Below are 17,763 nucleotides of genomic sequence, written 5' to 3' on the forward strand. Positions count from 1 at the left end.
ACATAAGAACAGCCCCACTGGATCAAGCCATAGGCCCATCTAGTCCAGCTTCCTGTATCTCACAGCGGCCCACCAAATGCCCTTTTTTGGACCTCTCAGTGGCTTTCAACACCATTGACCATAGTGTCCTTCTGGGACGGTTGGCCAAGGTGGGGATCAGAGGCACTGTTTTGCAGTGGTTCCGATTCTTCTTGGCCAACAGGTTCCAGATGGTGGTACTGGGGGACTCCTGCTTGGCACCCTGGCTCTTGAGGTGTGGGGTGCTGCAGGGTTCTATATTGTCCCCCATGTTGTTTAATATCTACATGAAACCACTGGAAGAGGTAATCCGGGGATTTGGAGTTGGGTGCCATCTGTATGTGGATGACACTCAGCTTTATCTCTCCTTTCCACTGGACTCCAGAGTGGCTGTCTCTGTCCTGGAGTGCTGCCTGGAGGCAGTTGGAATCTGGATGAGAGTGAACAACCTGAAATTAAATCTGGACAAGACAGAGGTCCTCCTGGTGCAGAAATCCACGATGCGGGTGCTGGACTATCACCCTGCTCTGAATGGGGTTGCACTCCCCTTGAAAGAGCAGTTTTGCAGCTTGGGGGTTCTCCTGGACTCGCAGCTGCTCCTGGATGCCCAGGTGTTGGCTGTGGCCAGGGGTACCTTTGCCCAGCTTCAACTGGTGTGCCAGCTGCAGCCGTACCTGTCTCAGGTGGATCTGGCCACGGTGGTCCATGCCATGGTGACACCAAGATTAGATTATTGTAATGCGCTCTACATGGGGCTGCCCCTAAAGATGGTCTGGAAGCTACATCTAGTGCAGAATGTGGCAGCTCGTGTAGTTGCTAGAGGTTGGTGGTTTGACTCTGTCACACCGCTGCTCTGGCGACTGCACCAGCTGCTGGTTCATTTCCAGGCTGAATTCAAGGTGCTGGTTTTTGACCTTTAAAACCCTAAACGGCTTGGGACCAGTGTATTTGAGAGACCACCTTCTTCCATATAGTTTGGTCTATTCTCTGAGGTCATCAGAGGGGGCCCTGTTGGTTGTGTTGCCATTAAGAGAGATGAAGGGGATGGTGGCCAGAAGTAGGGCTTTCTGTGGTGGCACCTACATTATGGAATTCCCTCCCCTTTGAATTGAGGACAGCTTCCTCATTACTAACTTTCCAGTGGGGCCTAAAGACGTTTTTATTTAGGAAAGCCTTTGAGGCCTTATAAGGGCTGTTTTATAAATTAATGTTTTTACTGTACGTTTTTTTTAACTGCTGATTGCTCTGTATTTTTATCTTGTTTTTAATCATCTTTACTTTTAATGTGTATTTGTTTTTATTCTGTATTTTAATGTATTTTAATCTTTTTATTGTTAGCTGCCTTGGGTGCCCTTTGGGCAGAAAGGCGGAATACAAATTGAACAAATAAATAAATAAATAATCATGGTGAGTTCCTTCTTGCCTAAGCATGGTGAATGCCCCCCCCCCCTGGAGTGAGCAGTGCATATCCTTTACCGACCTTTGAGATGTGGAACTACCCCACGGAAGGAGGTGAAGTATGGGGAGCACATTACAGCCAGCATGCATGGTTATCCCCTCCCCCATTTTATCCTCAAAACAACCTTGTCAGGCTCAGAGAGAGTGCCCAAGAATTTGGGAGAGAGCTAGTTCATCTAATGAATTTCATGGCCAAGTGCAAATCTGGACTTGGCAATCACTGGTCCTAGTTCAATGCTCTGGCAACTATGCCATGTGGACTCTCCCATGTATCTACAACTCAATCCTAACTAACGTTCCAGTGCTGATGCAAGTCCCGCAAGGCTCTTTGTGGAGGAACAACCCTTCTTCACCTCAAAGGGTGCCTGTGCTCAGTGGTGGCAGGGCCAGAGCCGCACTGGTGACACCAACCCTAGGGACACCACTGGATCTCCAAGCACATGTCAAGGTTCTGATTATTATATCACAGATAGGTTGCGGCAAAAGTGTCCCTTCTGTATCAGAAGAAGAAGAAAAACAGTCCATTTTAAACAGCCTTATGATAGTTTAGCAAGCGGATTCCATCATACTTGAATATTCATGGCACAGAAAAACAATCATACTGAATATTTATTACAGTACATCTAAATCTGGCAAGGTGTGGAGAACTATACCTTACATAAGCCTGTGTAGTCTACATTTTGTGAGGACTCGCTTGGTGTCTAACCCACCCACGCCCATCTATAAGGCCATAGTGTTGTTTGCTTCACAACATTGACTGTTTTTATGATGAATATGTGCATTTTTTTTCTCAACATGAGTTCTTCCCTTTCCCCAAACTATGAAAAATCATTAAAGCAGTGCATTTCAACCAGTATGCTGTGGCACATTGGTGGGCCACAAATGATCACCTGCTGCAGCAGATGTGCTGCATTAGTTTGGGGGAGGGTCATTTATTCGTACCCAATGGGTATTTAATTAGAACCCAGTGGGATGTTCTTTCAGGAACTGAGATCCAGAAAGTAAGTATTTTTAAATGCATATGCAGATTGAAGGGCATTCTTGCAAATTTAATGTCAATTAAAGCTCATTACAGCGTTTGCATCCCTCATGGGGTGAGGTAGTGAGGTACTCCACCTTCTCTCCAGCAGAGACAGAGGATTTCATGCAGCTCAGTGACGGATGATCTCTTTGCAGCACTTTAGGACTTCAGCAGGGATGCTGTCTTTTCCAGGTGCCTTGCCAAAGGCAAGGGAGTCCAGGGCCACGTGAAGTTCTTCTAGGGTTGGTTCACTGTCAAGCTCCTCCAACACAGGCAGGCACTCAATGTTGTTTGGCACTTCTTCGGTGACTACATTTTCTCTGGAACATAGCTCAGAGTAGTGCTGCACCCAGCGTTCCATCTGCTGCGCCCGATCCTGGATGACCTCGCCTGTGGCAGACTTCAGAGGGGCAATTTTCTTCTGTGTTGGACCTAGGGCCTGCTTGATACCATCATACATCCCCTTGATGTTGCCCGTGTCAGCTGCTTGCTGTATCTGGGAGCAGAGCTGAAGCCAGTAGTCGTTAGTACATCTCCTGGCAGTCTGCTGGACTTTGCTGCAAGCAGCTCGGAGGACCTGCAGGTTGCACTTACTGGGACAGGCCTTGTATGCTGCTTGAGCTCTCCTCTTTTCCTCAATGACTGGTGTCAACTCCTCAGAGTGGGCTTCAAACCAGTCTGCCGTCTTGTTGGTCTTCTTGCCAAATATGGACAAGGCGTTGCTGTAAACGGCATTCTTGAAATGTTCCCATCTGTTGGATGCGTTTGCATCGACCGGGCCTGGAAGAGATTCATTATGTTTTTCATAATTTATTTGCTTTTGCTTTTAAACCCATCCACAAGGGTTAACAGATTTATAGATCAGACTTGCAAAGGGCACACTGATTTAGATCTCAGACATAAAAATGTTGAGGGAACCTAGATCCTAGGGGAAATTCAAACATATGAGGCATGATTAACTTCTAGAAAGAATTCAGAGGGCTCCTCACCTCACCTAATCTTACAGAACAAGGACTAAGAAAAAGTACTAAGACCTTTACAATTATTGTTGCCCTTTCATGGAGGAACTTGCTAACATTTTGAAAAGGGTAACACATTACCCACATTAATATTTGTTACTTAAAATGGGAAACAAATTTTTCTTGCCACAACATCCTTTGGAATAGTTACAAGTAGCCACTGTTTAGAGCGCCATCTAGTGTTTCGCTGTCTCCAGAGCACTTTCAGGAATTCTTAAAGCAGGTCTACATTGGATGATTGCTGCAAAAACCTTAGATGATTGCTGCAGAAACATTTGGAATCTAATTAAGTGTAGATGTTATGCATGCATGTCTACAGGTGCTTAAAAGGTGTGGCTGGGAATCTGGACTAGACCAGATCTTCACAGTAGATTAAAGATGTACATATACAGTATGTTTTCACTTGTGTAACATAGCAACTATTAATATGTATTAAAAGAGTTTGCCCTTATCTAGTTAAATGTTCAATCATAAGAACAGCCCCACTGGATCAGGCTATAGGCCCATCTAGTCCAGCTTCCTGTATCTCACAGCGGCCCACCAAATGCCCCAGAGAGCACACCAGATAACAAGAGACCTCATCCTGGTGCCCTCCCTTGCATCAGACATAGCCCATTTCTAAAATCAGGAGGTTGCACATACACATCATGGCTTGTAACCCATAATGGATTTTTCCTCCAGAAACTTGTCCAATCCCCTTTTAAAGGCATCCAGGCCAGATGCTGTCACCACATCCTGTGGCAAGGAGTTCCACAGACCGACCACACACTGAGTAAAGAAATATTTTCTTTTGTCTGTCCTAACCCTCCCAACACTCAATTTTAGTGGCTGTCCCCCTGGTTCTGATGTTATGTGAGAGTGTAAAGAGCATCTCTCTATCCACTTTATCCTTCCCATGCATAATTTTGTATGTCTCAATCATGTCCCCCTTCAGGCATCTCTTTTCTAGGCTGAAGAGACCCAAACACTATAGCCCTTCCTCATAAGGAATGTGCCCCAGCCCAGTAATCATCTTAGTTGCTCTCTTTTGCACCTTTTCCATCACCACTATGTCCTTTTTTAGATGTGGCGACCAGAACTGGACACAATACTCCAGGTGTGGCTTTACCATCGATTTGTACAACGGCATTATAATATTAGCTGTTGTGTTCTCAATACCTTTTCTAATGATCCCAAGCATAGAATTGGCCTTCTTTACAGCTGCTGCACATTGGGTCGACACTTTCATCGAGTTGTCCGCAAGCACCCCAAGATCTCTGTCCTGATCTGTCACAGACAGCTTAGAACCCATTAGCCTCTATCTCAAGTTTTGATTTTTTGCCCCAATGTGCATGACTTTACACTTACTTACATTGAAACGCATCTGCCATTTTGCTGCTCATTCTGCCAGTTTGGAGAGATCCTTCTGGAGCTCCTCACAATCACGTCTGGTCTTCACCACTCAGAAAAGTTTTGTGTCGTCTACAAACATAGCCACCTCACTGCTCACCCCTGTCTCCAGGTCATTTATGAAGAGGTTGAAAAGCACCGGTCCCAGGACAGATCCTTGGGGCACACCGCTTTTCACCTCTCACCATTGTGAAAATTGCCCATTGATACCCACTCTCTGTTTCCTGGTCTTCAACCAGGTCTCAATCCAGGAGAGGACTTGCCCTCTAATTCCCTGACTGTGGAGTTTTTCAGTAGCATTTGGTGAGTGACCGTTTCGAATGCCTTCTGAAAGTCCAGATATATAATCCATCCACTGGGAAGGCCTTACTTTGCTTATGTTTTCATTTCAACCTTGTGAACTGTTGGGGGGAGCCAGAAATTTCCGGGGATCTCATCTGGCCTTGTGGAGAGCAAATAATGGATGCCTGTCGACCAGGGGGCTCTCCCTGGTAGGTCTACAAGGAGGTAGACCTAGACCTAAGACACTTTTCTAGCTGTTACCACCCTCCCCCATTCTGTTTCACCCCTTCAGCCTTTGGGAAGGGGCCCAAAAGGAAATTTGTACCACCTGACAAAATTCCTCTCAGAGGCCCTGTGAGACAGTGGTCTAGCGGAACTCACTAGGCTAGCCTCCTTACCTCTTTCCTTGCTAGCTAAACTGCTAACCAGCGCTTTGCATGCTTACCATTCGCTTTCTCACCAGCTAGCTGCCTTCCTTCCTGCCTTCTGGGCCCACAATGCATTCTGGGGCACTACCTGACTGCCTTTCGAGGTTGTCCAGGCAATAACGAATGAGCGCAATGACGGGTTTTGCGGAACGTATCTCCATCGTTGATACATACCTGTAGTGGGATTTGTATAGCAGTTTAAAAAAACTGTGTTTTTTTTTAAAATTCACTACATTGAACAACACAAGTGCATTGAAATATTAGCATATATAGAACATGCTCTCAAGAAGATAGATAAATGAAAATGGTGAGGAAAAAGTTTTGAACACACAAATAACAGCTAATATATAACCCAGATGTATGTAGTGCATGATTTTTGAGTGTTATATATTTCACAGAAACACTCTCAAAACTCTTTACAACAACAACCCTGTAAAGTAGGTCAGCATTATTAACCTTGTAGTGCAGATCTGAGGCTGAGAGACAGTGGCTACCCTAAATTCAGAACTGTAGACATGCCTATAAGAGTTTTGTACATTGAGAACACACCTACTCAACCTTATATACACAAGTCATCTACCATAATGACAGCAGCTTGAGGCTGAATTCAATACTCCATACTTATCTTTTTGTTTGTTATTTATTTGGGAAGACCACCTAGGCCTTCAAGTGAAAGTAAGTGACACTCTGCAATACGACTACAGTGGCAAGGAATAACAAATACCAAGAAAAGAGAGAAGGCAGACTGCTGACGGTAGGAATGCCAACACTAAACACATTATCCATGTGCTAAAATATTAATAGCCACCAAGCAGTGGAGCTGTTTGGGGTATCAAATGTGTTCATCTCTCAATTGCAGCCAAGTAATATGAAAATGGCTCAACTTAGCTTTTCATCATCTGTTAAACTTGTCCATAATTAATAGATTCCATTGACTCTGAAACCAAACAAAAGCATCTGGGATATCTTCCCTTCTTGGCTGTTGAGCAAGAGAGCAGCTGGCAGGGACCAAATAGCTGTCGCCTCCCTGATCAGATTGCTTCCTCTCGTGGGGAAGTTGAATGGAAACACACACAGAATCAAAGCAAACTGGGTCAAATGTATTTATTTCTGGCACTGTTCCACAAAAATCAGTGATGGATTGATCTGTCAACATACGTTAGCAGAGGACAAGTCATTGCCCTAAGGAAGAATGCGGATTTTATTGCCAGGTGAGAAATGTTTTTGAACAGTTGTGCTGCATTTCATGTTCATGCCTAGTACATGCTGCAGCTCTGGATGTGGGCAGGTTAATTTATTTTGTCATGAGAGGCTGCGTACAATGACATAGATTATCCAGGGATACTATTGGTATCAGAGAGAGGGGGAGAAAGGGAGGGAGACAGAGAATGAAGTCATGAAGTTATTTATTATGGTAGCACCATCCATATACATGGCACTTTCAAAGAATGAAAGAGCAGATCCTTGCCCCAATCTGGAAATGGACATGTTGGAGGACAAATGAAAGGGAATGGAGACAGAGGTAAACAGGGAATATTCCATTGTTTCAGTTGTTTAGTAGCAAGCTATTATGCAGCATTCACTCTAATAGCAAAGTGCGTACTGGATGGATTTGTACCAATAGATGTTACTGAAAATTTAGGCCACCAAGTGACTCCTGGACATGATGCAGAAAAAAATGTATTTTTTAAAGGAAAAAGAAACCAAAATATTACCACCAAGGGTAGGTTGAGAGCACAGCCTTTGTGCTTTGGAAAGAGCTGTAGCTCAGTGTCAGAACACTTACTTTTCATGCAGAAGGCCCCCTGTCAGTGGAATCTCTAAATAGGGTTGAGAAAGACTTCTGCTTGGAACACAGGAAAGCTACCTGGATATTGTATTGGTTCAGTCAGTATTGGCCATACTGAACCAATGGGCCACCAAGGCAACATTAGGAAGGTAGAGTGCTTCTCTGACATTAGGAAGGCAGCTCTGACATTAGGAAGGCAGAGTGCTTGTTGGCTGTCCATTAGGCTTCAGACCTGGGCCCAATAGGAGGAAAAGAGGGGTCAAGGATTACACACGCCTAGATGTGCATCCCCTACATCAATGTCTCCTCTCCAGGATCCTATACCTGTACATTTTTTTATACACAGCTTAGATTTACTGCAATCCAGGGCCTAGGAGAGGGGGGTAAAGGGGGTAATTTGTACTTGGGCCCAGGGTCATAAAGGGAGCCCAGGAGCCAAAGGAGAGGGCCCAGAAATTCATGGGATCTTACATTTTCATATCCAGACCTGTTGCCTGTACCAGATGCTGGGGACACTACCATGAGCATGCAGCTGCAGCTACTGGCAAGCCATACATGCACTGGGATGAAGAATGCATACATGTCACTCCTTAACACAGTGTCAAATCTGGGAGGAAACTGGCCTGCTACAGTATCTCTTTGGCTTGAGTATCTGCTTACCATGAAGGAGTGTGTAGGAGCTCAAGGACGCAGCTGCAAGGCTACAGCTGCTGCAGAAGTAAGTTCTGGTACACGCAGGAAACTTTCATTCTAGTGTGAGCCTAAATATGATGATGCTGATTTTCTACATGATTTTCTATACTTAAAAGATTTTAGAAAGACTTAGGAGTGTGTTTGGTTTTACTGTAACTAGCAGCTGATGCCACATGCGTGGGTAGACCTGGGCTCCGAAGACTTCTCCAGCTGAATTCACCCTTCCTCCACCCTATTTTGCCCCTTCCTGCCTCCATTCTGCTCACCACGTTCCAGCCGCTTTCACCCCTCTCCCTTTGCAAAGGAGCCCAAATGAAACTTCGTACCACCTGATAAAATTCCTCTCAACGGCCCTGCTGCAAACATATTGGTGGCAAACCATTCTCCAGCATGTGAGCCTCTTGAGGGCAGAAAGCAGAATTTTGTTTCTTTTCCTTAGAAGGCCAAAGAATTAAACAACAATCTTAAGCAACCTGAGGGATCATCAGAATGAGTGCAGACATTTTTAAATGCTACTTTCATTTAAACACAAGCCTTTTTCTTCTCCCCATCTCACCCACCTCTACTCCATCTAAGACTGGGAAAAAATAAAGAAGGCAACACTATTATATATTTCCATGGATGCTGTTCCGGTTTTGTCCATTCTTGATAAAAAATGGAATAAGTTAGAAAGATTACAGTTTTAGGTAAAATGGAATCATTACTTATTTCTGGTGTTTATGTTGACATTTTTAAGGTTGTTTCAAAACTTTAGAGAGGACACAATAGAAAGTTTTTGAAATAAAAATTTAAATCAAGTGCATAGCGACAATGTATTCAAAACGTGAAGGGTTTTGGTTTTGTTTTGGATGCCAGAATGGAGAGGTCCATTTGGCAAAACTGTACTTACTGAAATGAATCAACCTGACACATCCATGAATAATCACAAGAATTATCATCCAATTTCTTTCTTATGTCAAGTCAAAAGAGAGTGCAGAGACAACTGGCAATGTTTTCTTTTTAAGTTAAGTGAAATTTGTCCTAGGATGAAGATATTATCTTCAGTTCAATCTATTGTCAGGTGGTTGCCAGATTTGTTGGAAATGGAAGCCATATGTTTGAGGTCTTGTGTATCAGAGGTGCCCCAAAGATGCTGGCTAGATTAGGTTTCATAGATCAAAAGGTCTCTGGTTTGCTTTTTCCTTATTCTCTCTAAATCTCTGGCTCTTTCACCACACAGTTGCCGCCTTATTTTTATGGGATGTTTATATTTCCTAAGTTCTCACCAAGATTAGTAGATAATTCATTATGCACATAAGTTTAAGTTTAACCTTTAAAAAAAAAAGCTTGGATTTTGGACCCTTACAAATGTAAACCTAATCTTTCATTCTTCTGTGTGTGTGTGAGTGAGAGAGAGACTTCTAGAAGCAGTCAAGGGAAACAATATGCATACTTTTTTGAAAAAAAATTGAAAAGTGATAAGGGTAAGCAGTTTTTATAAATATAATGCAAAACAGTATGTTGTGTAGGATAGCAAGATGTCCACCAGCCATTTGGTGTTGCATCTTAAGTTACAGCCCAGTCCTGTTTGGGCCTCACACCACCAGAAGGAGTGTTCCAGCAGTGTAAGGCCTTTTATGCCTGTCACAAAAGGTGGCAAGGCATTTGGCACAGCCTGGTTGCTGCTGCAAGCAACAAGTGGCTGGATCCACGCACCAGTTGACCAGGAAACACCCATCAGTGCAGATAAGTTATCACAGGGGGTGGGAGGGAGTGGCAAGGAGAGGGAGGAACAGGGAAGAGATGGGGTGGGGACGAGAGCGGATTGGGACTGGGAAGGAGGTGGTATCGGGAGCAGTGGCACACACTGATATCCTAACCCTATTCCCTGACCTAAATCCATACAGATTTGCACCAGCTGTAGAACTTGTGCAAACATGAGTAGTCGCAGTGGGATGGTTTGGTCTTATGTTGCAAATGTTCCCTTACCATGTTACCCTTACCTGAGTCTCCTGTTTCAGCATCAGACAGCAAGAATTCTGCATAATGATGGTGGGGATTTGGATGTTGCTACACACACCCTTGTCTTGGCTAGGCCCTTGACACACTGTAGGCAGCACCAATCATTATTAAGTACAGTGGGGATGAGAGACTGTTCCCTGAACTTAGGATAATGATTAGTGTAAGCAGGGCTGCCCCCCTCGCACTCCCTCAACTAGAAAAGGCTAGAGTGGAAGAGGAAGTGTGGAGAGTGGTGGCTACAGTCTCACGCTAGCCCCCAACTTTTCTGTCCTCCACACTTCCTCTTCTGCTCTGATCTCCTCTTCCTTTTTCAATCCAGGGAGTAGGACAAAGACCATCACATCACCAGTATCTGGCACACTGTTTCAGGTGCCAGGAGGCCTTGGATTGGCCCTTAGTGTAAGCAGGCCATTATTTGATCATGGATGTACTGAAGAGATGTGGCTTAATCTCCAAGACGTTGTTTCATAATGAAAGAGGAAGAAAACTGATTCTTAACTTCCCTTTTTATGATGTTTTGTTGCTGTAACTGATGTGTTTCATATCAGCTGGATGAACAGATGGGCTTTATGGTTCATTTCAAACAGTTCAGTCAGTCAAACAGCACAAATTGCATTAATTCCCTCACAGTATGAACAAAAAGTCCAAGACTATAAAACCACACTGTGGGTGGGAATAAGATATTCCTCGTACTGTTATCTCTAACCTTGCACAGTTGTTTGAATTCAAAACTTTTTTAAAAAGTAAACATTGTACCATTTTCATTACAAACATAGGAAGAACATTCCCCACTTCTTCGGGCAGTGAGAAGTTCCAGGGCCACAGAGTTACCTCTAAGGTTGCTGGAGATGTATGTAATACGTGCTTTACTTACACACATGCAGATTTGAGCATTGGGACTGAGTTAGGTAGCATGTGCTCCCTCAAGCAGTTACATGCATCTTCAAAGTACATCTGCAGTTGTTAGCAGCCAGTTCTTTCTTTTAGCTTCCATTGCAGTCTCTCTCAGACCAAATCTGATCTCTCAGTCTCCCACTTTCTCTAATTATTGTTCATGCTCTCATCTTTCTCACTGATCACACAGAGGGAGATGTGAGTCACATTCCCTTCCCACCAGCTTCTCCTCTCAGGTAGATGTAGAATCCCAAGATGCCCAGTGGAGACTCCCATTAAAGGCGTTTCTTGGGCCATTAATATTTCTTAACCCTCTTTTGTCCATTCCAGGTAACTGACTGAGTACTGCCTCAGGGCCAGGCTGTACCCGCCATGCTGAATTTACAGCACATCCCAGTCTCACAGCAATAATGTTGTGAGCATTTCATGCAACAAAGGAGACGTTCCGTTGGACCTTCCAAATGGTACTTGTAGCACTAAAGATTTCTGGGTGGGTGGGTTTATTTAAGCCAAACAATGCCCAAACCCCTTGCAAAAATCAAGGGTTTTGACCAAAAAAAATCACCACGATAAAAAATTTCCCAGATGGATGAAAAATACTCTCTGAAAGAGACTCATTACCATGAGAAATCCATCCTGCATAAATTTTTCCCACATACCTGAAAATGGCTTTATACAACCAACCTCCTGGATGTCCTTGGACATCCAGATTTTTATTCCAGATTGTTATTTTTATATTTTAGATTTGCTACAGTCTTGTTTCCAAGACCCAGTTTCACACATTACCACAATGAGCAACTCAGGTTGCCTCTGAAATGTATGCCCAAAAGAGAGCTGCCAGACCAGCATATCTGTAGGATACAAGAGTCCAGTACAGTCGCGCAATGTGTTAAAAACACTTCACCTTTTGGTCCTTGGACCTCATAAGGCAGTTTACAAATGAGAATACAGAACAATGTATTAAGATAATGTCAATTTACATACAACCAAGTGCCTACTGAAAAGTTTTCCCCACTTGTTGGAAGGCAAGAAGCAAGAAGGCCTCACTCAGAAGAAAATTCAATGATACTGGTGCCATTACTAAGAACATAAGAAAATAAGAAGAGCCCCACTGGATCAGGCCAAAGGCCCATCTAGTCCAGCTTCCTGTATCTCACAGTGGCCTACCAAATACTCCAGGGAGCACACAAGACAACAAACCTGCGTTCCGGTGCCTTCCCTTGCATCTGGCAATCAAAGGCAGCCTGCCTCTAAAACCCAAGAGCTTGCACATACCTACTATGACTTGTAACCCGTAATGAACTTTTCCTCCAGAAATTTGTCCAATTGAGTCTTAAAGGCATCTAGGCAAGATGCCATCACTACTTCCTGTGGCAAGGAGTTCCACAAATTAATTACACACCAGGTAAAGAAATATTTTCTTCTGTCTGTCCTAACTCTCACAACACTCAATTTTCGTGGATGTCCCTTGGTTCTGGTGTTATGTGAGAGGGAAAAGAGCGTCTCTCTATCCACTGTCCATCCTCTGCATGATTTTGTATGTCTCAATCATGTCCCCCTTCAGGCACCTCTTTTCTAGACTGAAGAGGCCCAAACGCTGTAGCCTTTCCTCATAGGCAAGGTACCCCAGCCCAATAATAATCATTTTGGTTGCTTTCTTTTGCACCTTTTCCACTCTCTGCTTCCTGGGACTGAAGATGTCCCATCTCTTGTGTGCATCTCCCAAACTTCTGAGAACAGATACATAACTGTTCCTCAACTGTTCATCTAAGTGTGCAGGCATGTCCTTTCAGTGTTCAGGTCCCAAGCTCTTCAGGGCTTTAAATCTTTTGTGACTGGTATTCAGTGGCAGATTGTGCTTGACCATAGAAGTTCTATTAAGCTAAAATGTCCCTGGAATTATTCCAACACACTGGCAAGAAACATGATTCTATTGATCCTCAATGGTTGTGTTGAACTCTGGGGCTCCCCAAAACTCATTTTAGGTATGTAAAGAGTTCTGGAAACCAAAATGTTTGAGAACCACTGCCTGAGAGAGAGAGAGAGAGAGAGAGAGAGATCACACAGGCTGCAGTCCTAACCACACTTTCCTGAGAGTAAACCCCATTAAACAAAATAGGACTTACTTCTGAGTAGACTTGGTTAGGATTGTGCCCACAGAGAGAGAGAGAGAGAGAGAGAGAGAGAGAGAGAGAGAGAGAATTGTAAACAGTGGGCTCCAGAGACTAAGGCCCAAATCCTAACTAACTTTCCAGCATTGGCATAGCAGTGCCAATGGAACGTGTGCTGTATCCTGCAGTTGGGGGGCACTCATGGAAGCATCCTCAAAATAAGGAATGTTTGTTCCCTTACCTAGGAGCCACTTTGCCCTTTTGTTGGAGCTAGAAAGTGGGTTAGGATTGTGCCCTAAAAGTTTTGAGAACCACTGCCTTAGATAAAGATATAGGCAGTATGGGAGCTTCAGTGAAAAAATACACAGAGAAGGGGAGAGAGAATGCACATGAGTTTCACACCATTCCTTAATTTTTAAATTGGCTACTTTTGGCTGATAAATAATTTCCTAGCCGTTTAACTGTTTTAGGTCATGGTCTCTTTGGCTTTCAGTCCCCAAGAAAATTAGCACATAGTCTTGATACTGAATGCAGCTCTTCTGCAGGGCTTCAGAGATCTAAGAGGAGATTGTTAATATGGTATTACTTAGCTTAATAGGCTCTTGGGAAACGGAGTAAGGTCAAACCAGCTAAGCCAAAGGGGCAGTCCCTGAGCAGCTCAAACAATGCAGCAGCAAGAGAAGGTCTTATATTCTTGCTCTTGGACTAAAAAACATACATAGGTCTTTCTGGAGGATTTTATGTTCCAAGACTGATCCTGCCTTAAACATCGGACTGATGATTGAGTGCTTCTCAGAACGCTTAAAGAACCAGACACACAAACACACACACAAACTTAGCATGGTTTTTCTTAACTTACAGATGCTCTAATATAAGACAATTTGTTTCTATGAGGAGCAGCCTATTGCTATACATGACAATTAGTGCAGGATTTCTCAAAGTGTAGGTTGTACATTGGGCCTTCCCAGCTACTCCTGGGACTGTTGGCTCCAAATCGGATTTGGAGCCAACAGTCCCAGGAGTAGGTGTGAAGGCCAACTCACAACCTACACTTTGAGAAATCCTGCACTAATGGTCATGTATAGCAAAACCTTACTGGGAGGCCTGGAAGGCCTCTTCCAGAATGCACTGGGCTGGCAACTCCCTATATTGGCCTCCACAGGCCTAAGGATGGTCTGCAAAAATGCCATGAAGTGTCTTTGAGTTTTCAGAGGTCACTTCTGGTTTGCCTCCAAAAACCGGAAGTAGTTTCTGGACACCTCTGCGAACCATTCTGAGGCCCACGCAGAGGTGCAATGCCTCTCTCCATCACCTGGGACAGGTGACATCACTGCCCCGACTTCTACCCAGGGTGGGCTTTGCACACCTCCACCCAGCATCACGAAAGGCTCAGAAACTTCCCTGAGGCCAGGAGGAGGCATGGTGCAGCCTGCAGTAATGACTGCAGCAACTTTGCATTGTGAACGTTGGAGTCACAGCATTCTCACCAAACGTGGGCCTTCATGTGCCTTCTATCGGCATCAAGAAGGAGCCTTTACCTATTTAACTATAATAAACATAAAATAAAAAACAAATACATACATAAACAAAATTCTAATAAAGCAGCACGAGCGAAGCCAAAACATTCCCATACTTATAATCCAAATACATACAGTCCAAACATTAACAAATATTAATCTATACCACTAATACTTCAAAATCAATCTTCAAATCCAAAATACCTCAAATCCCCATCCTCTCTCTGATTCAAAAAATCAATACCTGGACTCCAATTCTTCAAAAAGTTAATAAATAAACAGAAAAAAGGAGCCTTTACCAAAGCCAAGAGGAGACACTGCAAAGCCTGCAGCGCCCCAAAGTGACAGTAGATTCTGGAAGCAGTAATGAGCCCCCACCCGGCATAGCACCTGGGGCATGTACCCCTCAGATTCCACCATAGGTATGCCTCTGGACCTCACCAGAGTAAACTGCTGGCCTGGCAAGGCCTGGAAGAGGCCTCCAAACATCACCAGAACAAGGTGGGTTGTTTTACAATAAACTCTGGGAACTGCTGCATTAGCTGATCAATAGCTCAGTGCTCTCTACCACAACTGGCAGCATCTCTTCAGATTCTCGGGCAGAGGTCTCTTCTCAAAACTGAAATACCAAGAACGTTTCAGAATAGATCAAGGATTACCATTTCCCCCTGACTTCCTGCTCTTCCACTACTACTCCCACTCTGTGCCACAGTAAAGCACAAAGTATTGCTTTTTACCGGAAAATGCTCCATGCTTTGGGAAATTAGAGGTTGTTGTGTAGAGGCTTCTGGAACAACTTGTTATTTCCTGATGTGATGGCTGCCTGTCAGGTTCTTCAGCAAGAAGAAATGGATGTTACTCAGTCAAATTGCTTGAGGAGTAGCTCTAGTCACCGAGCAGCTTGAACACAGACTCCTCCAGCTGTTTATCACCGACTGTTTATCACCAACTCCAGCTGTTTATCAAAGGTCTCCTTTTAAATTAGCTTTCACCCACTCAAATTCTTCATTTTTGCTCTCAGTCCCTTTGTCCCCACCGATGAAGAGTCTTGACAGCCCAGCAGTTTCATTCTAGTTAATAGCATTTTTTCACTTTCCTTTTGGGTTGAAGTTACATATGTAATGATCATATACTACAAGGAAACAGATTCAAGATGAAGATAATCCAGCAAGGGACTGAAGCCACAGTCATTTCATCATGGTCACACAAAATCCCATGCATGTGACTAAAAACTACACTGATCAGTATTGATATTATTTGCTTGTGTATATAAGCCAATCATACAAAAGTGTACATAACTACTAACAATACTGAACAGGTAGGAGGAGACCAACAATATAACATTGTGATAAAGTTGAGTATTTTTAGTAACTGCCAAGAATTTCTGGACTAGTTAGACTGGAGTTAGAGATTTATTTTTATTTTTATACCGCTTTTCAACAACTAGGGTTAATGTTTTCCTTCTGAAATGAATAGGAGTCGGGAGGTGAGAGCAGGCCACCTCTGAAAGAATCAATAATCATTGGATGAAGGATGAGCCAGAGAAGCGGTTGGCCCTCTGGATGGTGAGGGAGGGAAAGGGGAGATAAAAGGAGAGTTAGAGATGGCAGAGAAATTAAATAAGTTCTTTGCATATGTCTTCACAGCAGAAGACCTCAGGCAGATACTGCTGCCCAAACGGACCCTCCTGACCAAGGAATTAAGATAGAGGTTAAAAGAGAAGATGTTTCAGATCTCATTGATAAATTAAAGATCAATAAGTCAACAGGCCCTGCTGGCATGCACCCAAGAGTTATTAAGGAATTGAAGAATGAAGTTGCTGATCTCTTGACTAAAATATGCAACTTGTCCCTCAAAATGGCCATGGTGCCAGAGGATTGGAGGATAGCAAATGTCACGCCTATCTTTAAAAAGGGAAAGAGGGGGGACCCGGGTAACTATAGGCTGGTCAGCCTAACATCTATACCCGGTAAGATGGTGGAATGCCTAATCAAAGATAGATTCTCAAAACACATAGACGAACAAGCCTTGCTGAGAGAGAATCAGCATGGCTTCTGTAAGGGTCTGTCTTGCCTCACAACCTTTTAGAATTCTTTGAAAAGGTCAATAGGCATGTGGATGCGGGAGAACTCGTACACATTATATATCTGGACTTTCAGAAAGTGTTTGACATGTTCCCTCACCAAAGGCTGCTGAAAAAACTCCACAGGGAATTAGAGGACAGGTCCTCTCCTGGATTGAGACCTGGTTGAAGACCAGGAAGCAGAGAGTAGGTGTCAATGGGCAATTTTCACAATGGAGAGAGGTGAAAAGTGGTGTGCCCCAAGGATCTGTCCTGGGACCAGTGCTTTTCAACCTCTTCATAGATGACCTGGAGACAGGGTTGAGCAGTGAGGTGGCTAAGTTTGCAGACGACACCAAACCTTTCTGACTGGTGAAGACCAGAAGTGATTGTGAGGAGCTCCAGAAGGATCTCTCCAAACTGGCAGAATGGGCAGCAAAATGGCAGGCGCGTTTCAATGTAAATAAGTGTAAAGTCATGCACATTGGGGCAAAAAATCAAAGCTTCACATTTAGGCTTATAGGTTCTGAGCTATCTGTGACAGATCAGGAGAGAGACCTTGGGGTGCTTGCGGACAGCTCGATGAAAGTGTCGACCCAATGTGCGGCGGCAGTAAAAGCCAATTCTATACTTGGGATCATTAGAAAAGGTATTGAGAACAAAACAGCTAATATTATAATGCCTTTGTACAAATTGATGGTAAGGCCACACCTGGAATATTGCGTCCAGTTCTGGTCGCCACATCTCAAAAAGGACATAGTGGAAATGGAAAAGGTGCAAAAGAGAGCAACCAAGATGATTATTGAGCTGGGACACCTTCCTTATGAGGAAAGGCTACGGCTCTTCAACCTAGAAAAGAGGTGCCTGAGGGGGGACATGATTGAGACATACAAAATTATGCATGGGAAGGATAAAGTGGATAGAGAGATGCTCTTTACACTCTCACATAACACCAGAACCAGGGGACAGCCACTAAAATTGTGTGCTGGGAAAGTTAGGACAGACAAAAGAAAATATTTCTTTACTCAGTGTGTGGTTGGTCTGTGGAACTCCTTGCCACAGGATGTGGTGACGGCATCTG

The sequence above is a fragment of the Tiliqua scincoides genome, chromosome 1, assembly GCF_035046505.1.
Source record: "Tiliqua scincoides isolate rTilSci1 chromosome 1, rTilSci1.hap2, whole genome shotgun sequence".
Classification (NCBI taxonomy): Eukaryota; Metazoa; Chordata; class Lepidosauria; order Squamata; family Scincidae; genus Tiliqua; species Tiliqua scincoides.